Source organism: Hyperolius riggenbachi, chromosome 7 (genome assembly GCF_040937935.1).
Source record: "Hyperolius riggenbachi isolate aHypRig1 chromosome 7, aHypRig1.pri, whole genome shotgun sequence".
In the NCBI taxonomy this organism is placed as follows: domain Eukaryota; kingdom Metazoa; phylum Chordata; class Amphibia; order Anura; family Hyperoliidae; genus Hyperolius; species Hyperolius riggenbachi.
Genome location: NC_090652.1, coordinates 250,694,884 through 250,721,684, shown reverse-complemented (window position 1 = coordinate 250,721,684; position 26,801 = coordinate 250,694,884). Strand labels below are relative to the sequence as shown.

The window sequence follows — 26,801 nt, the reverse complement described above, 5'->3', positions numbered from 1 at the left end:
GGTAGCCATGCTGGTTCAGTATTCCTTCAATTTTGAATAAATCCCCAACAGTGTCACCAGCAAAGCACCCCCACACCATCACACCTCCTCCTCCATGCCTCACAATGGGAACCAGGCATGTAGAGACCATCCGTTCCCCTTATTTGCATCGCACAAAGACTCGGTGGTTGGAGCCAAAAATCTCAAATTTGAACTCCTCAGACCAAAGCACAGATTTCCACTGGTCTAATGTCCATTCCTTGTGTTCTTTAGGCCAGTGTTTCACAACATTTTACTGGTATGTACCCCTTTTAAAACCATGTACGCACCAAGTACCCTCTAGCATTGTAAACATTATCACAAGAACCCCTCGACAAATATATATTTAATTGTAGTACATGATAATTGGTTCTAAACAATTTCCAAGCATTTACTATTGCGTTATATCAACTAAAACACTAATTTGGTGGCGCTTATTTTCTAAAGCAAAAAAAAAAAACAAAAAAAAAAAAAACAAAAAAAAACAACAACTTTAAAATGTGTTATTCTTGGTTAAGTATATGAAGCCCGAGTACGCCCTGGAACCATCAGAAGTACCCCCTGGGGTACATGTACCACACGTTGAGAACCTAGGCTTTAGGCCACACAAGTCTCTTCTGCTTGTTGTCTGTCCTCAGCAGTGGTTTCCTAGCAGATATTCTACCATGAAGGCCTGAGTCACAGTCTCCTCTTAACAGTTGTTCTAGAGATGTATCTGCTGCTAGAACTCTGTATGGCATTGACCTGGTCTCCAATCTGAGCTGCTGCTAACCTGCGATTTCTGAGGCTGGTGACTAATGAACTTATACTCCGCAGCAAAGGTGACTCTTGGTCTTCCTTTCCTGGGGTGGTCCGCATCTGAGCCAGTTTCTTTTTAGTGTTTGATGGTTTTTGAGACTGCACTCGGGGACATTTTCAAAGTTTTCCCAATTTTTCGTACTGACTGACCTTAATTTCTTAAAGTAATAATGGCCACTGTTTTCTTAGCTGCTTTTTTCTTGCCATAATACAAATTCTAACAGTCTATTCAGTAGGACTATCAGCTGTGTATCCACCGGACTTCTCCACAACACAACTGATAGTCCCAACACCATTTATAAGGCAAGAAATCACACTTATTAAACCTGACAGTGCACACCTGTGAAGTGAAAGCCATTTCAGGTGGCTACCTCTTGAAGCTTATCAAGAGAATGCAAAGCAGTAATCAAAGCAAAAAGGTGGCTACTTTGAAGAACCTAGAATATGACATTTTTCAGTTTCACACTTTTTGGTTATGTACTATACTTCCACATGTGTTAATTCATAGTTTGAATGCCTTTAATGTGAATCTACGATAGATAGATAGATAGATAGATAGATAGATAGATAGATAGATAATGCTGTCATATTTTCAGTTTACAAACTACACTCTGTGTTTTAAACTATGAATCAGAGCAGATGTAATTACCCTTTGAACTCTGCAGTGAAATCTTATCTGAAGTTGTCCTTCAATGTTTCTTCAATGTAGAAGTGCTTCAGAAAACAGGACTGTAGCTAACAATTATTCGGAGAGCTCAGAGAAGCTCTTCTGCATAGATAAGTTAAGTTTCTTCCTGTTCTGGAAATAGACTCAGTTTGCTTTTTAGCTGTACTACACGTTCAATTTATTATATAATACATTTTCACTTCAGATTCCCTTTAAGGCTGCTTACACACCAAGACGTTACAGGCGCACGTTAGTGCGCCTGTAACGCTCCCCCAACGCACAGCAATGTAACACAAGTGGGCTGTTCACACAGCCCACGTTGCGTTACATGTAACGCTGCATGTTCTGTGCAAAGTGCAGCATGCTACGGCGTTGGAGCGGCTATAGCCGCGTTAGACTGTTTGTACATGCGCAGTGGGGGGCGGAGGAGGCGGGGAGAGCCAGCTACAGTAGCCGCGCACATGGCTACTTAATATTCACTGCACTGGCGGGCGCTGATTGGCCGACGGGACCACGTGATGCGGAGTGTCTCGCTCCGCATCACGTGGTCCCGCTGGCCAATCAGCGCCACTCTAGGAGACATTATAGGACTCGAGCCGCCTAACGCGGCTCACTCTACCGTCGGCTCTTGCAGCACCATACGTTGTATTAGGTGCACGTTATGCGACCTTAACGTGCCACCTAATGCAACGTCTTGGTGTGCAAGAAGCCTAAAGAGAAACCGTGACCAAAAATTTAACTTCATCCCAATCAGTAAATCATACTCCCTTTCCCATGAGAAATCTATTCCTTTTCTCAAACGGATCATCGGGGTGGGGGGGGGGGGATCTGTATGGCTAATATTGTGGTGAAACCCCTCCCACAGTGCGATGTCAGGACATTGTGGGAAATAACAGCTGTTTACAGTTGTTTCCAACCGCCAAAAAAGCAAGCAGCATTTGCTTCCACTGACATCACCTGCCAGCAGTAAAAATAGCACCATGTAATAAATGTCAGAATGTAAATCAGGGAGAGGAAAGATTTTACAATGGGCGAACACTGACTAAATCATTTATTCATAATTATTGTAAAAATTAAGCATTTTTTTAATCACACATTGGCCTCAATTCACTAAGCAGTTTAGACTAGTCTACTGATGGTTTTTAGTCTACTGGTGGTTTGGTCAGTTGCATCAAAGGGGAATTCACTATTACCAAATGTTTTAGACCTGCTTTTAGACCTGGTCTAAACCATTTGGTAATTAGGCGAGTAAAGCAGGGGAAGGGAAACAAGTAGCTATGACTGACATCCTTCTCTGATGAGCTCTCCTCTGCATTCAATTAAACTCTTGCATAATTAATTCAAAAGGTTCCATCCTCACATCTAAAATACCTCACAGAACTACTTTACCGACAAGAAATCAGCTGGTCTAATCTGTCAGAAAAAGTGGGCGTGGTTACTCCTTGTTTGCTTGTGTGAATTGTGTAATATTGAATGTTAGACCAGGTTTAAAAACAGGTCTAACACATTACACCAAACCATCAGACTAAAAACCTTCTGTAGACTAGTCTAAACTGCTTAGTGAATTGAGGCCATTATCACTGGAGTTTCTCTTTAAGTTGTTGGCAGTGGTCACCTTGCAGTACTACAGTCCCATACTCCCAACTGGAGCAGGACACTATCCAAGTTTGTATGTTCTCCACATAGTTACATATTTTTACTCCAGGAACTCCTCCCTCATCTCAAACACACACTAGAAGGTTAATGTCTTTCCTAGAAATCTGCCCTATACTAAAGGTAGATACAACAGACTAGAACTATAGAAGGTAAGGTAATGTAGACTGAGGCCCACTAAGATCAGCAATTGCATAAATTGATCAGATAACTCTATAAAGTGCTGCAGTAAATGTCAGCAATACATAATAGAGAGGTTTCCCATAATATAGTGCATCTGAATGGGAATTCCTATCCAGAGGATTGTTATGTGGTGACCTCATACCACTTAGCTCTGTTCCAAGCATAAATGGGATGCGCCTGAGACCTGACTTAGAGGCACATTCTAAAGAGACTACTCATCTGGCTGCTAAGCTGATTCTCTGCCCTTAAAAGAGAGAAGTATGGGAGAAGCCATGTACCTATGGACAGACACTCATTTTACTCTAAGCGATGGTTTTGGTGTGTGTTGAATCTGAGGCGAAAGAACACCTGTGATCACAATAGATGCCACTCAAAGCACAACGTTTCCAGTAATAAAAATCCAGCAAACATCCTGTCATTGTAACATTAAATACTCTGAACCCAACATACTGCACACTGGAAAGCAGAAGGTAATTCTGATTCACATACTAAAGCCACGAACGCACCACGTGCCAACCGTAAACCAGAGCAATGTGAAAGGACACAGTTTCTAAAATAAATAATGGATTTCTCATTCATTTTTTCTTTATTACTGATTTATATTTTAATTTCTAGTCCTTACATGATACCTGAGGTGACGTGATATGAAGAGAGGTGTATAAACATTGCTAAGCATACAAATAACTAGGCTGATTTTCGGGCAAAAAAAAGTTAGAGTTAACATTTAGGTGTGCACTAACCCTCACTGATAAGAAATTACAGCCATGAAGTTATTTTCTTGCTGAGAGCAACTTCTAAGTGCAGGAGATAGATAAAAAAGGTAAATAGTTCATATATTTAAAGTGTACCAGAGCTGAGATATAAAACAAACAAACAAACACAAAAAAAATATACATACCTGGGGCTTCCCCCAGCCCATCCGCTCGGATCGCTCCCACGCCGCCGTCCTCCGCTGTCAGCAGCTTCGGGAACTGGGTCCAGTCACTGCCGTCAGTCGGCTCCAGTCTAAGCATGAGAAGTGCGCTCTTTGCGTATCTCTTCAGCAGACACTGGAGAGATATGCAAAGAGAGCACTTCTGGTGCATAGACTGGAGTCGAAGCAGATTCCGGTATCCAAAATTGCTCCGACTCCACAGCCCTGCCTTCAAACCCCAAGAAATGGCTAAGGTAAGTCCAGGCACTGGGGTGAAGGGGGAATTCATCTCCAGAAGAAAGCATGACAGACGTAACTGGAAGTCGTTGTGCTATTGCAGGTGGGTTTTGGGGAGGAGAATAGTGCCATGTTTATTTGTAGGGTGGGGGGAGGGATGTAGATAATTGAATTCCGAAACTTTAATGTACCAACTAGATTTAAAGAGACTAACAAAATTTTCAGCCGTATTTCTTCTGTCCTACAGGTTCCTAAACCTAATCTAATGTGATCTGGCTTACTGCAGCCCTTTGTAGTTGCAGAAGTCAGTGTAATAAATCAACTTATCTATGTTCTGTCGTACTTGTCGTGCTGTCTCAGGAAGGGGCTGACTCTTCAGTGTTGTCCCTCTGTTAGGCAGGCCTCCCCTCCATGCCCCTCTATGCTCGATCCCGTGAGTTACGTCATGAGGCATGTATCAGAGTCTTAGTAAGTCCGGCTGCAATACTTGCGCTGTGCAGAGAATTAATGCTCTGCCTCTGTGCATTGCAGCCGGCTCTGGCTTTGAGGCGCTGATTGGCTGATCGGGTGACAAGATTCAGCCAGCCACCCTGAGCGCTCCTCTCGTGCACGGCTCTCATGCACAGTAACTGGAAGCAGGCACACGCTCTGCCCGACATACTTCCGGTTTCGGCGGCCATATTGATTGTTTACAAAACACTTTATAAAAGTGTTTTTTTATGGCCAAAATATCGGCGGGGAGCGGCGAAAATGACACAGAGGGGGAAGAGGAGAGCGCTACAAACAGGGTGATGTGTTTACTTTATTAAGTTTTCTTAGTTACAGATTTTCTTTAAGACTTCACAACAAGAACACAGATAAGGAGCTGCTAGATGATGCTGCAAGTCAGTGACTCCAGCTATTGGAGCCAAATGGTGGATGTGATGCCAGGAACTTAGTATTTGAGAAAGAGGTCAGCAATGTCAGACTGCACATATCAAAGTTCACAAGTCCATAAATCAAAGTGTTTGCTTATCAACTTCAGAGTGTCATACCAACTTCTATCAGTGGTTGCTAATCCACACATACTGCCCGATGATCTCATGCATCTGTCAGTCACAATGTGATGACTATATGTCTAGTGCTGAACTACAAGCTGGTGCTGATAGCATGCAGGGTCACTGCCAGCAGCTAATCCTCTGTGTCTGTCAGTACCAGCAGTACTGTGACCAGCAGATAACACTCTGCTACCATTACTGCCAGCTAGGGGATGATCGGAATGAGCAAATCCCGTTCCGCTGGAATTGCGAAATTCCGCCAGCGTTAAATTCCGCGGCCATTACATTTCCGCGGAATTCCGCATTCCGGCGGAAAAATTAAAGTAATCGCAAATGAAAACCTATTTTATGCTAAATGGTAGCCCATGGGACCTAGTGGCTGTTCCCACGTTTTGTTTTTGTTTTTGTTTTTTTTTTGTTTTTTTTTTTTTTTAGTTTTTTTTTTTTTTTTTGCAGCAGGAGGTGTTGCTTAAAGGGAACCTTAACTGAGAGGGATATGAATGTTTCCTTTTAAACAATACCAGTTGCCTGGTAGTCCTGCTGATCTCTTTTGCTGCAGTAGTGGCTGAATAAGACACCTGAAACAAGCACGCAGCTAATCCAGTCTGACTTCAGTCAGAGCACTTGATCTGCATGCTTGTTGAGGGGCTGTGGCTAAAAGTTTTAGAGACAAAATCAGCAGGAGAGTCAGGAAACTGGTATTATTTTAAAAGGAAAAATCCATATGTTTCTCAGTTTAGGTTCCCTTTAACCCATGGCGGTCGTTTTGGCACCGCAGGAGGTGTCGCATAAGCTATGGGACCTGGCGGTGGTTCCATGGCAGTGGTTTTGGCGCCGCAGGTGTCGCGTAAGCTTTGGGATCCTGGCAGTGGTCCCATCACTGCCAGCAGCACCATCATCTGCAGCTAATACTCTGCACCTGTCACTGCCAGCAGCACCATCACCTGCAGCTAATACTCTGCACCCGTCACTGCCAGCAGCACCATCACCAGCAGCTAATATTCTGCACCCGTCACTGCCAACAGCACCATCACCAGCAGCTAATACTCTGCACCCATCACTGCCAGCAGCACCATCACCTGCAGCTAATACTCTGCACCCGTCACTGCCAGCAGCACCATCACCAGCAGCTAATATTCTGCACCTGTCACTGCCAGCAGCACCATCACCAGCAGCTAATACTATCCACATGTCACTGCCAGCAGCACCATCACCAGCAGCTAATACTCTGCACCTGTCCCTGCCAACAGTTAGCTTTCTATTAGCAAATCACTTATACAAATATTATGAGTATGTATAGAACTGAAACCTGTATAGCCTGTCCCTGCCCCTTCACCAGGAATGGCACCATATGACTGCCAGGAGACAGTTACCGAGGAAACGCTGTATTTTGTTATCCACCACTTTTCTTCCCCATTCCGACAAATAAAAGTAAATGTTTGGCCTCAGCTGTGGAATTTTTACACTGCAGTGAAATCTTCACACCAGCAAAACTACCAGCTCTACTTCAGCAAATAAACTCAGAGAGGATGATTTATAAAGACAGGCGCAACCAGAACTGTAGAAAAAGTGGATCAGCTGCCCAGAACAACCAATCAGAATCTTTGCCTCATTTAACACACACCTGATTGGCAGGAAGCAAATAGTAAAATCTACGTCTGCACTGGTTTTCTGTAGAACTCCCACTCTACATGGACGTAGGTAAAATTGGTCAATCAGGAGATCGGGGAAGCATCTGGATCAACCAGAGTATTCTGTCTACTGATGCAAATATCTAGTTTTTGTTTTTATACATACAAGTATAGTTTAACAAGCTCTGAACAATTTTGACTTGCTTCCCTCTGATACATCAACTGGAGAATACTTCCTTCACCCACATTTATTTTTAAGCAGTACTAGTTGCCTGGCTGTCCTGCCGATCCTCTGCCTCTAAAATACTTTTATCCAGACACTAAACACGCATGCAGCAGATCAGATGTTTCTGGCAATATCAGATCTGATAATATTAGCAGCATGCTTGTTTCTGGAGTTATTAAAACACTGCTACAGCCAAACAGATCAGCAGGACTGCCAGGCAACTGGTATTGTTTAAAAGAAAATAAACATGGCAGCCTCCATAGTCTTCTCACTTCAGTTGTCCTTTAAGGATAATTCCAGCTACAGCAGGAGGATTGGGGCTGTACAGAAAATGAAGCAGCATTTTGAGTGGGTGAGGCAGCGGCTGGAATGTCAAACAAGAAGCCAATGAATGATAGAGCCTACCAACATCCACCTACAGCACAAAACCTAAAGTAGGTTGATGGGAACAGTGTTCCTTGGTAGTGCCCGAGGAAGCAGGGTAGGTGCTCCTTTGAAACTGGTTGCAAAATAAGGAAATCTGTTTCCAACCTACCTGGGGTTCCTTTTTGCTGTTACATCCGCGGACACTGCACCCCTACCCACACACACTTCCGGAGGATTGTCTCATAACCATGGAGCACCACTTCTACCTACTGTATGTCCTTCAGCTCCACGGCCTCAAAGCTCAAACTGCCATTAAATCATCTCCTCCAGATCTCTGGACGCTCGATTCCAGCCACATCAATGAGATGAGACCTCTCCATTTAGGGGATGCAGCCCGTACTGCCTGCACTCAGTGCACCCAACTTTGTCTTCCGTTTCTAAAGCACAAAGTATCCATTTTTGGTAGACTGACCCTTGAAACAGACTATTTACGCTAAACTGCAATAACTTTATCTAACTGAAATTGGCTATCTAGCTTGACTCTTCCACCTGTCATAAGAGCTCCATGAATCAGAAAACCTGCTTCAGTATCCCTCCCAACAATTTTCACTAGGGGTCACTTTGCAGCCTGTTGCAAATGTGTCCATCATTCAATGAATTGAGACGTCTTTAACCACTTAAGCCCTCGGTCGTTTACTCTTTATGCATCCGAGCAATGTTCACCTCCCATTCATTAGCCTATAACTTTATCACTACTTATTACAATGAACTGATCTATATCTTGTTTTTTTCCGCCACCAGTTAGGCTTTCTTTGGGTGGTACATTTTGCTAAGCGCTACCTTACTGTAGATGTAATGTAAAAATACTGTAACAGTAATAAGAAAAAAACTGAACACATTTCTCAGTTTTCAGCCATTATAGTTTTTCTTTTGCATCCATCACTATTTACAAGCTTAAAAAAAAAAATAGAAATATTTCATCTTTACATAGATATTTTAACAGTTTAGACCCTTACATATTTGGGTTTTTTTATGGTAATTTTTTTTTTTTTATTAAAAACATTTTATGTGGGTATTTTTGGGAGGGTGGGATGTAAATAGTATTTGTTTTGGGTAAATATGTGTATTTTTTTCACATTTAGATGTAGTTTTACTTTTTGGCCACAAGATGGCAACCTTGAGTTTGTTTACATGACGCCGCGGGAGCGCACATGGCCTCCTTGATGTAGTTCTACGTCAAGGAAGACTAAGTGGTTAAAGCAGGTTTGTCAGCCATAAAATCTAATTCCATTTACCCACTGCTCTGTGTTTATTATGCAGTCTACAACCTAACCCTGCATTGCAAGCATTCCAATATAATAAATGTTTCTGCTGTAATAACCCTTATCTCAGTCAGCCTGACTATTTGGCACATTGCCGAGGAGAGGGAAGCTTATCTCCCCTCCCACATTCCTGTTCCTCTCAAATTGGCTGAGGACAGTTTAGTATGACACGAGGCTGAGAAATATATCTCACCCCTCTGCAGAAGCTGTTTTAATACGATCTGTGCACACACACACACAAAATTAGTTCAGTTTCTAGGAGGTAAAAAAAAAAAAAAGTTTGGCTAGGTTCACAGTAGGATGTTGAGTTGTAAAGTTGCAACACAACGAAAAAGTTGTAACACAGATTAACCACTTGAGGACCTAGGGCTTTCTACCCCTTAACCTCCCTGGCGTTCTATTAAAATCGCCAGGGAGGCTGCGGGAGGGTTTTTTTTTATAAAAAAAAAAAAAACTATTTCATGCAGCCAACTGAAAGTTGGCTGCATGAAAGCCCACTAGAGGGCGCTCCGGAGGCGATCTTCTGATCGCCTCCGGCAGCCAGAAGTAACACGGAAGGCCGCAATGAGCGGCCTTCCGTGTTTCGCTTACCTCGTCGCCATAGCGACGAGCGGAGTGACGTCATGGACGTCAGCCGACGTCCTGACGTCAGCCGCCTCCGATCCAGCTCTTAGCGCTGGCCGGAACTATTTGTTCCGGCTGCGCAGGGCTCGGGCGGCTGGGGGGACCCTCTTTCGCCGCTGCTCGCGGCGGCGATCAGGCAGCACACGCGGCTGGCAAAGTACCGGCTGCGTGTGCTGCTTTTTATTTTACGAAAATCGGCCCAGCAGGGCCTGAGTGGCGACCTCCGGCGGTAATGGACGGATATACTCGTCCATACCGCCAAGGAGGTTAAGGACCGGCCACTTTTTTTCCATTCAGACCACTGCAGCTTTCACGGTTTATTGCTCGCTCATACAACCTACCACCTAAATGAATTTTGGCTCCTTTTCTTGTCACTAATAAAGCTTTCTTTTGGTGCTATTTGATTGCTCCTGCGATTTTTACTTTTTATTATATTCATCAAAAAAGACATGAATTTTGGCAAAAAAATGATTTTTTTTAACTTTCTGTGCTGACATTTTTCAAATAAAGTAAAATTTCTGTATACATGCAGCGCGAAAAATGTGGACAAACAGGTTTTTGATTAAAAAAAAAACCCATTCAGTGTATATTTATTGGTTTGGGTAAAAGTTATAGCGTTTACAAACTATGGTGCAAAAAAAAGAGAATTTTCCCATTTTCAAGCATCTATGACTTTTCTGACCCCCTGTCATGTTTCATGAGGGGCTAGAATTCCAGGATAGTATAAATACCCCCCAAATGACCCCATTTTGGAAAGAAGACATCCCAAAGTATTCACTGAGAGGCATAGTGAGTTCATAGAAGATATTTTTTGTCACAAGTAAGCGGAAAATGACACTTTGCGACAAAAAAAAAATGAAATCTGCCACGGACTCACCATGCCCCTCTCTGAATACCTTGAAGGGTCTACTTTCCAAAATGGGGTCATTTGTGGGGTGTGTTTACTGTCCTGACATTTTGGGGGGTGCTAAATTGTAAGCACCCCTGTAAAGCCTAAAGGTGCTCATTGGACTTTGGACCCCTTAGCGCAGTTAGGTTGCAAAAAAGTGCCACACAGGTGGTATTGCCGTACTCAGGAGAAGTAGTATGTGTTTTGGGGTGTATTTTTACACATACCCATGCTGGGTGGGAGAAATATCTCTGTAAATGACAATTTGTTAATTTTTTTTTTACACACAATTGTCCATTTACAGAGATCTTTCTCCCACTCAGCATGGGTATGTGTAAAAATACACCCCAAAACACATTATACTACTTCTGAGTACGGCGATACCACATGTGTGGCACTTTTTTGCACCCTAACTGCGCTAAAGGGCCCAAAGTCCAATGAGTACCTTTAGGATTTCACAGGTCATTTTGAGAAATTTCGTTTCAAGACTACTCCTCACGGTTTAGGGCCCCTAAAATGCCAGGGCAGTATAGAAACCCCACAAATGACCCCATTTTAGAAAGAAGACACCCCAAGGTATTCCGTTAGGAGTATGGCGAGTTCATAGAAGATTTTATTTTTTGTCACAAGTTAGCGGAAAATGACACTTTGTGAAAAAACACAATTAAAATCAATTTCCGCTAACTTGTGACAAAAAATAAAATCTTCTATGAACTCGCCATACTACTAACGGAATACCTTGGGGTGTCTTCTTTCTAAAATGGGGTCATTTGTGGGGTTTCTATACTGCCCTGGCATTTTAGGGGCCCTAAACCGTGAGGAGTAGTCTTGAAACCAAATTTCTCAAAATGACCTGTGAAATCCTAAAGGTACTCATTGGACTTTGGGCCCCTTAGCGCAGTTAGGCTGCAAAAAAGTGCCACACATGTGGTATCGCCGTACTCGGGAGAAGTAGTACAATGTGTTTTAGGGTGTATTTTTACACATACCCATGCTGGGTGGGAGAAATACCGCTGTAAATGACAATCTTTTGATTTTTTTTTTTTTTACACACAATTGTCCATTTACAGCGGTATTTCTCCCACCCAGCATGGGTATGTGTAAAAATACACCCCAAAACACATTGTACTACTTCTCCCGATTACGGCGATACCACATGTGTGGCACTTTTTTGCACCCTAACTGCGCTAAGGGGCCCAAAGTCCAATGAGTACCTTCAGGATTTCACAGGTCATTTTTGTTTCAAGACTACTCCTCACGGTTTAGGGCCCCTAAAATGCCAGGGCAGTATAGGAACCCCACTAATGACCCCATTTTAGAAAGAAGACACCCCAAGGTATTCCGTTAGGAGTATGGTGAGTTCATAGAAGTTTTTATTTTTTTGTCACAAGTTAGCGGAAATTGATTTTAATTGTTTTTTTTTCACAAAGTGTCATTTTCCGCTAACTTGTGACAAAAAAAATCTTCTATGAACTCACCATACTCCTAACGGAAAACGTTTGGGTGTCTTCTTTCTAGAATGGGGTCATTTGTGGGGTTCCTATACTGCCCTGGCATTTTAGGGGCCCTAAACCGTGAGGAGTAGTCTAGAAACAAAAATGACCTGTGAAATCCTAAAGGTACTCATTGGACTTTGGGCCCCTTAGCGCAGTTAGGCTGCAAAAAAGTGCCAATCATGTGGTATCGCCGTACTCAGGAGATGTAGTATAATGTGTTTTGGGGTGTATTTTTACACATACCCATGCTGGGTGGGAGAAATACCTCTGTAAATGACAATTGTTTGATTTTTTTTTTTTACACACAATTGTCCATTTACAGATTGATTTCTCCCACCCAGCATGGGTATGTGTAAAAATACACCCCAAAACACATTATACTACTTCTCCTGAGTACGGCGAAACCACATGTGTGACACTTTTTTGCAGCCTAGGTGCGCTAAGAGGCCCAACGTCCTAATCACAGGTCATTTTGAGGCATTTGTTTTCTAGACTACTCCTCACGGTTTAGGGCCCCTAAAATGCCAGGGCAGTATAGGAACCCCACAAGTGACCCCATTTTAGAAAGAAGACACCCCAAGGTATTCTGTTAGGTGTATGGCGAGTTCATAGAAGATTTTATTCTTTGTCACAAGTTAGTGAAAAATGACACTTTGTGGAAAAAAAACAAAAATCAATTTCCGCTAACTTTTGACAAAAAATAAAAACTTCTATGAACTCGTCATACACCTAACAGAATACATTGGGGTGTCTTTTTTCTAAAATGGGGTCCGTTTCTGGGGTTCCTATACCGCCCTGGCATTTTACGGGCCCAAAACTGTGAGTAGTCTGGAAACCAAATGTCTTAAAATGACTGTTCAAGGGTATAAGCATCTGCAAATTTTGATGACAGGTGGTCTATGAGGGGGCGAATTTTGTGGAACCGGTCATATGCAGGGTGGCCTTTTAGATGACAGGTTGTATTGGGCCTGATCTGATGGATAGGAGTGCTAGGGGGGGTGACAAGAGGTGATTGATGGGTGTCTCAGGGGGTGGTTAGAGGGGAAAATATATGCAATAAATGCACTGGGGAGGTGATCGGAAGGGGGTCTGAGGGGGATCTGAGGGTTTGGCCGAGTGATCAGGAGCCCACACGGGGCAAATTAGGGCCTGATCTGATGGGTAGGTGTGCTAGGGGGTGACAGGAGGTGATTGATGGGTGTCTCAAGGTGTGATTAGAGGGGGGAATAGATGCAAGCAATGCACTGGCGAGGTGATCAGGGCTGGGGCCTGAGGGCATTCTGAGAGTGTGGGCGGGTGATTGAGTGCCCTAGGGGCAGATAGGGGTCTAATCTGATAGGTAGCAGTGACAGGGGGTGATTGATGGGTAATTAGTGGGTGTTTAGGGTAGAGAACAGATATGAACACTGCCCTTGGGAGGTGATCTGACGTCGGATCTGCGGGCGAACTATTGGTGTGGGTGGGTGATCAGATTGCCCGCAAGGGGCAGGTTAGGGGCTGATTGATGGGTGGCAGTGACAGGAGGTGATTGACAGGTGATTGACAGGTGATTGACAGGTGATCAGGGGGGATAGATGCATACAGTACACAGGGGGGGGGGGAAGTCTGGGGGGGGGGGGGGGGTCTGGGGAGAATCTGAGGGGTGGGGGTGATCAGGAGGGGGCAGTGGGCAGGGGGGGGGGGAGATAAAAAAAAATAGCGTTTACAGATAGTGACAGGGAGTGATTGATGGGTGATTAGGGTGGTGATTGGGTGCAAACAGGGGTCTGGGGGGTGGGCAGGGGGGGTCTGAGGGGTGCTGTGGGCGATCTGGGGCAGGGGGGGGGAGAAATCAGTGTGCTTGGGTGCAGACTAGGGTGGCTGCAGCCTGCCCTGGTGGTCCCTCGGACACTGGGACCACCAGGGCAGGAGGCAGCCTGTATAATACACTTTGTAAACATTACAAAGTGTATTATACACTTTGTATGCGGCGATCGCGGGGTCAACATCCCGCCGGCGCTTCCGTATAGCCGGCGGGATGTTGCGGCGGGCGAGCGGTGACAGACACCGGCGGAGGATCGCGTCACGGATGACGCGATTGCTCCGCCCATGCCCTTAAATGGACCGCCGCCTCTGTGGGTGAGCCGGTCCTTAAGGGCTCCACTTCCCGGCCACCTCTGTGCGTTAGGCGGTCGGGAAGTGGTTAACGTTGCGCTACCGTCGCAAACAGTAGATACAGTGAGGCATGACAGGAAAAATATGCTTCCCTGCACCTTTTAACATGCGAGTTTAGCGGTAACGGACTGAAGCAGTGCATTGCCCTAACGTTGTTACAATGCAACGCTAACGTCGCACTGTGAATGTCGCATCACTTATTGCAGTAAGCTGCGTTATAGGACTTTATATCTCAGCACCTCAGCAACGTCCTACTGATGAACCTAGCCTAAGGGAGGAAATGACATCAAAATTGGCTTCAGTCAAAGGCTGTAAAGATGGAAAATGCCTGAAGCCAGTTCCTCTTGATTTACTGCATAAAATTGCACTGAAATAAAAACGTGGACAATACATTATATTGGTAGAACAAATATTTATCTACTTATATATGTCTTTTTCTTTCCTGGGATAGTATGGCTGGTCCTACTGCTTTTAATGACAAACCTGCCAAAGTGAATGCATGGCAAGTTGCCCACATTTGGTGTATGTATACAATGAATCCTCAGGTGTGTCATTATATGGGTATGTCACCTCAGAAATTCTATCGCAGGGACACGTAGTAGATGAATGCAATTCTATGGTGACTCCAAGCTGCTGCTAGTATAACAATTATTACATTACAATACAAGAGCATCAAAGGCAGCTGATAATCTGCACAACCCCAAGAGATTGACACCGTTATGTAAAATGCAAAAAAGTACAAATAGCTAAAAAAGCATCCAGAAATACCGGATAACCGAGACTCTTAACCAAAATGCTAGGATGAGACACAGACTACTAAGTTTAATAACATTAAAGTGCCACATACAAGACAAAAACAACAAGTTTGGATGGTGGAAAGGCAGGAAAGAATTAAAAAGTATAGATTATACAGCTTATTGGAGACAGAATACATAACATTAGGGAATTGGTCAATCATAATCAAAAAGGTGACTTAGCCAAAGCAGATGGGAACAAAAACAAACTGATGCATTTCGTGGTAAAAAAAAAAAACAAACAAAAAAAAAAAAAAACTTACTTCATCAGAGGACCCATTGTCCACTAACAGCTAGATCGATAACTCCATAAACAATACAACAATACAACGTACATCATATTTATCATTTATACCATTAGCTTTTTTTTCCCCTCTTTTTGGGTTGCCGCTTTCTCTGGAAAACAGATAAACTTGATATATTTTCCTATTAACATAATTGGCAACATGTCTCATTTTTCCCAGCTCGTTGGCAGCCATAATGATATGAAGCAGAGACTTGTAGCAGCTAATCAACAGCTATAGTTTCACTAATGCACTCAATGCAGATGCTAATGTTGCATTAGACTGCGATGCACAGGGCTGTTCCTGAGATAGCATGAATGGAGCACCAAGTGTGAGAAAACCAAAGCAGTAAGGTCTCATTCACACTAGGGACTTTGCTGTAAGTTTTTCACGGTGTGCTTTGCTAGGTACAGCAATGCAGTTGAACGGGTGCACTTTTTTAGTACAAAGAAGCACATAGCAATGCACTTTGGAGATGCTTTTTACCCCTAATAAAAAAAAAAAAAAAAAAAAAAAAAAAAACCACACAAACAAATCCTTAGTGACAACTGCTACATCAAATGATCAAAACATGCTGAACAAAAACACATTTAAGCGTATATAAACACATGGGTCACTTTAACAAAAAGTGCAACGCACTGAAACATGTTACGAAAGCCAGCATCAATGCATGTGTTTTTTTTATCATGTGCTTAAAGGGGCACTTAAACAAAAAAAATTAGTTTTACTCACCTGGGGCTTCCAATAGCCCCCTGCAGCTGTTCAGTGCCTTCGCCGTCTCCCTCTGATCCTCCTGCCCCCCCCCCCCCGGCAGCCACTTCCGGTTTCATCGACAGGAGCCGACAGGCTGGGAATGCGAGTGATTCTTCGCGTTTCCTCTATGCTGCTATAGCATAGCGTATATATCACATAGCAGCATAGAGGGCGCTATTGTGGCTGGGATCACGAAGAATCACTCGCGTTCCCAGCCTGTCGGCTCCTGTCGCCGCAACCGGAAGTGGCTGCCGGCGGGGCCAGGAGGATCGGAGGGAGACGGCGAGGGCATCGGACAGCTGCAGGGGGCTATTGGAAGTCCCAGGTGAGTAAAACTATTTTTTTTTGTTTGACTTAAGTGTCCCTTTAAATACATTTCTGAACACACCCAATGTGAACGAGGCCTCATTCAAATTGTGGTCCAAAGACCAGAGACGTGCCATGCGGTCCTTTACCATGACTTGTGAAGGTCATCCACCATAAAAAACATGTTTTACGTACAAAGCTGTAGCAAGTATCCAAATCCTCTGTACAGTGTGCAGGCATGTCCAAAATGAGATAGATAGCACTCAAGTTAAAAGACAATGACAAACACTTAAAAAAAAATGTATCCAAATAAAAAAAAAAATCCAATTTTTACAAACTAAACTATTACCCAGGGCTGGGGAGTCTGCACAAAAATCATCGACTCAGTTTAGGAAACCACCGACTCCATGTACCCAAAAAAGCTCAGACTCCACCTCCACAGCCCTACTACTAACTACAGTAGATGGTAGCTTTTGGTAGTTGTAATTGTATCTTAAAGATTTGGTGTTTAGTTAAAGTGGAACTGAATGCTTGCACAGGACAGAAGGAAAACAGAGAATTGTACCATCTATGTATTTAGAGAGTTTAGCCTGTTTAAGTCCCCCTCATCTGTGATTAACCACAACTGTAATTTGATCTTTCAGCTGTGTCAGCTGGCTGCCTCGGCAAAGCAGCTAATTTGTAAACACAGGATGTTAACCTTATGTCTGCTTCAATGAAAGTAGTAAGTAGACACTGCAGATTTATGGCAGGATTTGTATCAGTAACAAAGAAATGTTTTTCTTTAAATGTTATTATGCTGTTACTTATCTTTTTGGCTACTTGCATACCAAGACGTGGCGTTAGGTGCTACGTTAAGGTCGCATAACGTGCACCTAATGCAACGCATGGGGGTGCGGGAGAGGCCGGTAGAGTAAGCCGCGTTAGGCGGCTCTATCCGTATAAGGTCTCCCAGAGTGGCGCTGATTGGCCGGCGGGACCACGTGATGCGGAGCGAGACACTCCGCATCACGTGGTCCCGCCGGCCAATCAGCGGCCGCCAGTGCAGTGAATATTAAGTAGCCATGTGCGCGGCTACTGTAGCAGCATCTCCCCGCCTCCTCTCACCCCCCACTGCGCATGTGCAAACAGTCTAACGCGGCTATACCCACTCTAACGCCGTAGCATGCTGCACTTTCGGCAGAACGTGCAGCGTTACGTATAACGCAACGTGGGCTGTGTGAACAGCCCACTTGTGTTACATTGCTGTGCGTTGGGGGAGCGTTACAGGCGCACTAACGTGCGCCTGTAACGTCTTAGTGTGTCAGCAGCCTTAGAGCAGAGAATAAGTTCTGAGTTCAAGTCTGCTTTAAGGCTACTTGCACACTAAGACGTTGCGTTAGGTGCCACGTTAAGGTCGCATAACGTGCACCTAACGCGACGCCTGGTGCTCTTCGTTGTGGACGTCAGAGTGAGCCACGTTGTGCAGCTCACTCTGGCGTCCGTGATGCCGCGATGCGTACTCTTGTGCGCATGCGGCATCACGTGGTCCCGCCGGCCAATCACCGCACAGAGCGGCCGCTCCAGGAAGTAAACACTGCACGTCACAACGTGCAGTGAATATTAATTAGCCATGTGCCTGGCCGCTCTCCACTCCTCCCCAACATGACTGCGCATGTGCAGACAGTCTAACGCGGCTTAAGCTGCTCTACCGCCGTAGCATGCTGCACTTAAGAACGTGCAGCGTTACATGTAACGCAACGTGGGCTGTGTGAACAGCCCACTTGTGTTACATTGCTGTGCGTTGGGGAGCGTTACAGGCTGCACTAACGTGCGCCTGTAACGTCTTAGTGTGTAAGCAGCCTTAAGGACAGGTCTGACGAAACAAAAAACAAAAACCAAGATCTACTTACCCGGGGCGTCCTCCAGCCCCTGGCAGCCGATATGTCTCTCACCGCAGCTCCTGGGGCCCCTCCGTTGCAGATGCCGACCTCCACCAGGTCGGCATCTTCTGCGCCTGTGTGCCGCTGGCTCATGTGGCCTAGAATGTTCCGCGCAGGTGCAAAACTACTGCGCAGAGTGCTCCCGGCCACTGCAGCGCAACCACCCTCAGGTGCAGAAGATGCCGACCTGGTCGAGGTCGGCATCTGCAACGGAGTGGACACCGGAGCTGCGGTGAGGGACATATCGGCTGCCAGGGGCTGGAGAAAACCCTGGGTAAGTAAATCTTGTTAGGTTTTTTTTTTTTAGTTGGATCTGTCCTTTAAAGCCGCATTACAATTTTCCGTCAGATCGGATCTATTAGATAATCTCCAACCGGTCCAATCGGATTGTGATAGATTTTGCAATAGATTTTGGGTACTTATCAATGCAAAATCTATCGCAAATTTGATCTGAAACAATTTGGCAGTCTACACACGATGCAATTTCTTATCAGGTAACTGGTTGATCTGATGGAAAATTGTACCATGTAGATGAGGCTTAAGACTGCTATCACATTTAGTGCATGATGCAGGGACACAATGCTTACACACAGATCTATCTTCTCATTATGCAGGAGAAATGTTGGAACTACCCTGCTGCCGGCACTTTTGGTCCTCTTCCAAACTTTTCTACATTGCAAAATAACAAACCACCCTCAGCTAGATAGCCATGTTCTTCAGCATCAGTTTCCAGACCCTGGTTTCCTCCTAGCAAAACTACATTGGGTTACACAGAGGAAGCTAATATTTAAGAAACAGCAATTATCCTTCACAGAAATACATACATGTAGAGGTCGGCTTGGTTCAGAGTACATAATAATAAAACTCTGGCATTGGAATAGGACTGGTAAACACAGACATCAGTTTACTTCAGTTTATAGTCAGTTACATCTCTTCACCTCCCAGCTATACTAGTAAGGGCCCTTTTCCACTAGCAGTCGCTAGCGTTCGCGCTGAACGCTAGCGATTGCTGAATCGCAATTCCGCCGTTTTCCCGACGTTTGCGGCCGTGATTTTGCTATGCACTGCATAGCAAAATCGCGGCAAAAGTCGCTCCGCGGCGCGATCGCGATAAAAAAAAAACGAATCGCGGTAGTGGAAATGACCTACCGCGATTCCTATGTTAAAAAGCAAACCGTAGCGATTGTAAAATCGCTAGCGGTTTGCGGTTTTGCGATTCAGCTAGCGCAAACGCGCTAGTGGAAAAGGGCCCTAAAAGTGGTAAACTGATAAATTGAAGGAAAACTAAACTTGAACTGAAGACAAGCCGATTGACGCTACACTGAAAAAAAGTCAAGCTAGTGTGTTGATCTGAGGTCCTAGGTTTGTGTACACTGCAGCGATATATTTGCCTTTATATTCTGTTATCCCGATTGTCATTCCCTTATTTACTTGCTGTTCTGTTTTTTCCTTGTTTATTTAACGCAAAATCATGATAGATAAATACTTTCTGTATACAAACTAATAAACATTTTGCACCAGTGCTTTCCATAAATGTAACAATTTTCAACATTAATAGGAAGTTGCCAGAGTAACAAGTGGATGAAGGTGGTCTAGTATCTGTGGCAGGGGAAAAGGGGGGGGTCATTGAGTAGAGCACTGCATAGATCACAAAGGAGTTCTGAGTAGATCCCACACCTCCCATGTGCTGCAGTTGTGGCTGCATCTGTAGGTAGATTCTACCTGGTAGATCATTTTCAGTTAATCATTTTTGAAGTGTCTCACTAGCTGAAAAAGTGTGGACACCTTCGGAATAGACAGTAATGTGTAACTGGACTCTTGGCCAGATAAATGCTTTGCTACCTTCTGCTTGCCTCCTGGCCATTCTGGTAAGGTAAGGAAGTGGGTGATGTGGTCACAGTGTAGGTCATTTAGGCCTCTTGTGCAGATGACCATTACATTCCTCATTACCTGAACTATTTACAGGAATCACAACTTTGCACAGTGCTTTTAAGTTTCAGAAACACTTATCTCGATCAAGATGCCAAATAAATCAAATCAAAAGTTCAGCAACTGGTAACAGTAGGGCAAAAGAAACCAGCAGTGCGTATAGTGCATATTTCATGTCACAACTCCACTGTTTAGAGGCCCACAGACCCTACGCTCCTGCTTAGATTACCCAGTCAGTAAACAGGTGTGTCAGCATACTTTGCAACCTATCAGAATTTGCATCCTACAGGAGAAGGTTAACATTAGGCAGAAGGGATGACAGATTAGTGTAAAGGTGGCTACACACCATACATTTTTTTAAATATCTGTTCAATTTAAGTACCAATACATTTTTCTAACTGAGTGTAACATTTCAAAAATATGGCCAATGTACCACACACACATGTTAAATTTTTCCCCAATTATGATAAAACTGATTGGAAACTGAGAAAATCGCTAGGGTGTGTATATTAATAAATTGACACTTTAAAAAAAATTTAAGAGAAATTTCCAGCATTCCGGATAGATATAAATCGGAAAAAAAAAAATGGGAAATTCGATCGGATTTTTCAGTCAAATGGAAAAAAAAGCGCTTTAGTTTTCAGGAGATCCGATCGTTTTTATCGACTTGCCGTAAAATTGGATTGTGTGTGGACACCTTTAGGCAGAGGATAGGTGTAGGGAAGTTTTAAGCACAAGATAGGGTAGTTTGGTGTTAGGCATGGGATGGGTGAAGGGATGTTTTATGCACAGGATAGGGTAGGTTAGGCATGGGATAGGTGGAGGGTAGTTTAAAGGTGGGTACACACATCAGATAAAAGTCTTTGGAAAATGAAAGATCACAGACCAATGTTACCCCTTTCCATGTAGTATGAGGGCATACTCTACACAGTCTATTCTATGGAGCTGAACTCCCCATAAGATAAAAATCTTTGCAAGATGCTGTACACATGCAACAGATCATTATTTGCAAAAGATCTGTTCCTGCAAAATGCATTCATAGTCTATATCTGCAGATCTCGTACACACCTTGTTTAACGGACAATTATCTGCAGATCAGATCCACCAGGATGGATCTTCAGATCGGTAGATAATTGTCTGATCTGCAGATGAATGTCCGTTAAACAAGGTGTGTATGAGATCTGCAGATATAGACGATAAATGCATTTTGCAGGAACGGATCTTTTGCAGATACTGATCTGTTAAATGTGTACAGCATCTTTGTGTGCAGCATCTTGCAAAGATTTCTATCTGATGGGGAGTTCAGCTCCATAGAATAGACCAGTGTTTCTCAACATTTTATTGGTATGCACCCCTTTTAAAACCCTTTACTCACCGAGTACCCCCTAGCATAGTAAATATTATCACAAGTACCCCTTGACAAATATATATTTAATCGTAGTACATGATAATTGGTTCTAAACAATTTCCAAGCATTTACTTTTGCTTTTAATTAGCTAAAACACTAATTTGGTGTAGTTTAACTAAGATTTATCATTTTCTATAACTTTAAATGTATTATTTTTGGTTAATTATATCAAGCCCGAGTACCCCCTGGAACCATCAGAAGTACCCCCTGGGGTACGCGTACCACATATTGAGAACCTATGGAATAGACTGTGTAGAGTATGGCTCTTGGAAGGGGGTAAAATTGGTCTGTGATCTTTCATTTTCCAAAGACTTTTATCTGATGTTTGTACCCACCTTTAGGCACAAGTTATTTGGCATGGGATGGGCAGAGGGTAGTTTTAGGCACAGGGTAGGGTAGTGTTAGGCAAAGGGTTTGGAAGGTTCATGCCAGGTGGAGGAAAGGTAGAGGTTGCAAATTCTGATGAAGTTGCAAAGATTTTCACTACAGGGAGCATTTTATGCAACCTGTCAGAATTTGTACCCCATAATAGAAGAATGGTTACATTTACTTTCATTACACCAGCCCTATAGGGGAACTGATCTAAAGACAGAGCTGTGGGATAATTCCCAGGAAAGTGTAGCAAAGCCGGACAAAACATTGTATAAAGCAAAGCCACTCCCTGCTGTGATTTCCCCCTGCATCCTCCTGCACTTGTAGTGACTTTCCCTGCTGTGCGCACGCGGTATCCTGGAGAATCCTGACAGCCTTGCTGAGTCACCCCCCTTCATTTACTAACTTTCCAAACTTCTGCCGCGAGTCTCCTCCTCCCCCCGGCTGTGCCGGACACCCCACGGCCTCTCAGCAGACCCCCGCAGCTTACCTGTTGTGGAGGAGCTGACAGCTGAGTCTCCCCCCAGCAGCGCCCCAAAGGCTGACAGTCCAGCAGAAAGTTCCCCGCAGCAGTGAGCTCAGGCAGGCAGCGTGCATGTAGCGGCTTCTTCCGGTCTTATGTCATTTACTATTCTTCCAGAGCTCCTTAATAGCACCACTTACAGGACAAGCCCCGGTACTGCACCTTTCCCACTGACTGGAGGAACTCGTTCTGCTGCTCCATCAGCCAGAGTCCCAGCCTGCTCCCCCTCACTTCATTCAAGGGAGTGAGGATTCAAGCTGTCATCACAGCAGCAGATGCATAGGAAATATATTCTTCCATTTATAGGGTTGTTATGTAACAGGCTATTTCTGGGTGAGTAATTATGAATGGATCAGCTATCAGGAAGATCTGATCTGATTCTAGAATATACTATGCATTATGCACATCACACTGACTATTGCAGGTGTTGCACTAACCGCTGTAGGGGCTGCTGCTGGTGGTGTGTGTGGGGTTTCCCAGAAGTGACCCGCCCTGAAAGTTTGCCCAACAATACGCCAACGCACCAGTGGCAAAAACTTTAATGGCCTTTAAAAAAATAAAAACACTAATAAATCTTGTGGGTAAGGATGTTAGTACAACAAGTTTAACAACCACAGAAAGGAAACAATGCATACCATAGCTCCCTAGCAGCGGTGAGTTTCAGAAACCAAATTTCATCTGTAGTTAAATCTTCCTACTTTCATCTGAAGAACATTGCAAAGATTAAACATCTGATTCCCCCAGAGCATCTTCCAACCCTAGTCCACACCTTCATCACATCACGGCTGGACTACTGCAATGCCCTTTATGCTGGCCTCCCCAAAAAGGACCTGCGTCGCCTGCAATTAGTGCAGAATGCTGCTGCCAGATTGCTAACAAACCAGCCCCGCCACTGTCACATTACACCGATCCTTCGCTCACTGCACTGGCTACCAGTAAAATGGAGAATACTCTTCAAGATTGGACTGCTGACATTTAAATCCCTGCACAATCTGGGCCCTGGATACATGAAGGTCTTGCTGAAGCTGCACCACACCTCTCACAACCTCAGATCAGCAAGTTCTATAAACTTGGTCACTCCCAGAGTGCACCTCAAAAAATCTGGAGATAGAGCCTTCTGTCATGCTGCCCCTACTCTTTGGAACTCCCTGCCACACCCGGTAAAGACACCACCATCCCTGGAGCTATTCAAATCCAGACTGAAAACCCACCTGTTTAGCCTGGCATTTCCGGACTTATACAATTTTTCCTCTGTACCACGACGGTCTGAGCCATGCGTATGCGCTTTGAGTCCTATGGGAGAAAAGCGCTCTACAAATGTTATTTGTTGTTGTTGATAGCTCCCAACTGTCCCTCTTTTGGAGGGACAGTCCCTCTTTGGGAGCCCTGTCCCTCTGTCCTCCCCATTTTTCCCTCTTTCAGGACTTTGTCCCTCTTTCTGTATAAATATATGTATTTCCCTACTGAAAAATGTGTTTAATTGACTTTACCGTCTTTTAAATTGATATATTTCTTATATAAATGTTGATATGAAGGAAAATGCACCAGGATAGAAAGGACCAGTGTGGTTTGAATTATAAAACAACATATTTTTCTTATGAATCTTTATGGTATGTGTGAGTAGGGGCGTGATTAGGGGTGTGGCAGGGGCGTGGATTAACTGTCCCTCTTTCTCATCTCAAGAAGTTGGGAGGTATGGCATACTATTGCAGAGAAGTGAGGAATTACTAGGCCCTTATGCAATAAAAATTGCGATTTTCAGTAGCTTACAAGCACGTTTTTGAGGCAATTATGGCTGAAATCAGCAGGTGCGATTGCAAAGCGATTACAGTTCCTGATGGGGGGGGGGGGGGGGAGTGAAGCTGTTGGAAGATTTTTTAACTGGGAGATAGCAAAACAAATCGCATAGTATTGCGATTTTCATGCGTTCCCATTCATTTAACTCAATTGCAAATGCAGGAAAAATGCAACAGGCAGTATGTTTGCTATCGACTGTAAAACAATCGCTTTACTCTGTACAGGGCACCACGAAAGTGATGCTTTGGCGTTTCTAAGACCCGATCTATTGCTCCTTTAATTGCCTGATGAAGCAGGATAACACCTGTGAAACGCATTGCACCTTGGAGTAGTCAAAGCTTTTTTGTTCAACTAATATTGACATTATCATGTCTTCTATTGGTGAGGTAAGTCCACCTCTACCTCTCGCTGGAGTCTTCTTCACCGGGGAGAGAGCGCACTGCGCTTGTTCAGACTGGGCAGCACGGTGGCGTAGTGGTTAGCGCTCTCGCCTTGCAGCGCTGGGTCCCCGGTTCGAATCCCAGCCAGGGCACTATCTGCAAAGAGTTTGTATGTTCTCTCCGTGTCTGCGTGGGTTTCCTCCGGGCACTCCGGTTTCCTCCCACATTCCAAAAACATACAGATAAGTTAATTGGCTCCCTCTAAAAATTGGCCCTAGACTACAGTACTTACACTACATAATATAGACATATGGCAATGGTAGGGATTAGATTGTGAGCTCCTTTGAGGGACAGGTAGTGACAAGATATATATATATATATACACTGTACAGCGCTGCGTAATATGTCGGCGCTATATAAGTACTAAATAATAATAATAATAATAATAGCCGCGACTGGCAGAAGTTACTGGACCCGGTACAGAAAATGAAGAAGACTGAGGAAAGCAGCATGGGAGCGATATGTGCGGATGGGGCTGGAGGAAGCCCCAAGTATGTATAAATCTTTTAATATTGTTGATCTCTGGTACACTTTAACCTCCTGTGTTTACAAATCAGCTGCTCTGCCAAAGCAGCCAGCTGACACAGCTGAGAGATCAAATTACAGTTAAGTTAGTCACAGATGAGGGAGAATTAGACAGGCTAAACTCTCTAAAAACATACAGAGTACATTTCTCTAGGTTTCCGTTCTGTCCTGTCCAAGAGTTCAGGTCCACTTTAACATTGGGTGTGTGGCGGTCCACATTTCATGATATAGAAAAATGTGCATAACATCTAGCAGGTCTGAACCCAGCCGGATCGAGAGTTCCATTTTTTTCACCATGGGTTACAGAGACTCCATACTAAAACCCTGCACACTGGGCTGCTGAAAGGGAAATTGTAATAATACTAGTGCAGATATGTAGAAACTCGGTCCTCAGGGGCCGAGGTCCTCACACATTTTTGGCACAGCTTAACCACTTCACCACTGAGGGGTTTTACCCCCTGACCACCAGAGCAATTTTCACCTTTCAGCGCTCCTTCCATTCATTCGTCTATAACTTTATTATTACTTATCCCAATGAAATGAACTATATCTTGTTTTTTTCGCCACTAATTAGGCTTTCTTTAGGTAGGACATTATGCCAAGAATTATTTTATTCTAAATGTGTTTTAATGGGGAAATAGGAAAAAATGTGGGAAAAAATTATTATTTTTCAGTTTTCGGCCATTATAGTTTTTAAATAAAGCATGCTACTGTAATTAAAACCCATGAAATGTATTAACCCATTTGTCCCGGTTATAAAACCATTTAAATTATGTCCCTATCACAATGTTTGGCGACAATATTTTATTTGGAAATAAAGGTGCATTTTGTTCAGTTTTGCATCCATCCCTAATTACAAGCCCGCAGTTTATAAAGTAACAGTGTTATACCCTCTTGACATAAATATTTAAAAAGTTCAGTCCCTAAGCTAACTATTTATGTTTTTTTTTTTATTGTATTTTTTTTTTTTTTAATTACAAAAAAAAAATAAAAATTGGGGAGTGTGGGAGGTAATGAGTTAATTTATTGTGTAAATGTAATGTTTGAATATGTAAAATGCTTTTAGGGTGTAGTTTACTATTTGGCCACAAGATGGCCACAGAGTGTTTGTTTACATGCGACCTGTAAGCGTCCGGAAGGACGCTTACAGGAAGCAGTAGGAGGCTGGGAGACTCACAATGATCTCGCTGTTTCTGAAAGAAGCAGCAGATCATTGCGGGGGCTAGATCAACGAACGGGAATGGATTTTCCCGTTTATTGATCTCCGGGCGAGCGGGCGGCGGCGTGCACGAGCGGCGGGTGCGCGCGCACGGGCGGCGGGAGCGCGGACAGCGGCGGTAGCGCGGAAGGTACGGATTTCTCCGTCCCTGGTTTTTTAGGGGGGAAAAAAGGGGCGGAGAAATTCGTACCGCTGGGGGTAAAGTGGTTAAATTCATTTATTTATGGGACTGAACCAGGAAAGGTGGTTCATCAAGTCTCCATTCTCCATTTCTCTCTAACATTGGCATAGATTTGGCCCTTGAGGACTGGAGTT

At 44.0% G+C, this 26,801-nt stretch overlaps 1 protein-coding gene across 3 annotated transcripts in view; it reads right to left on the bottom strand.

The window, feature by feature from the left end:
- Positions 1-22,606, bottom strand: part of MAP3K20 (mitogen-activated protein kinase kinase kinase 20) — a 291,544-nt gene extending 268,938 nt beyond the window's left edge. For 2 of the 3 annotated variants that reach the window (XM_068245494.1, XM_068245492.1), the window contains exon 1: positions 22,473-22,606. The gene's annotated coding sequence lies outside the window, so the exon portion shown is untranslated. The remainder of the gene's footprint in view (positions 1-22,472) is intronic. The other variant, XM_068245499.1, reaches the window with a different exon arrangement.
- Between the last annotated feature and the right edge of the window lie 4,195 nt (positions 22,607-26,801).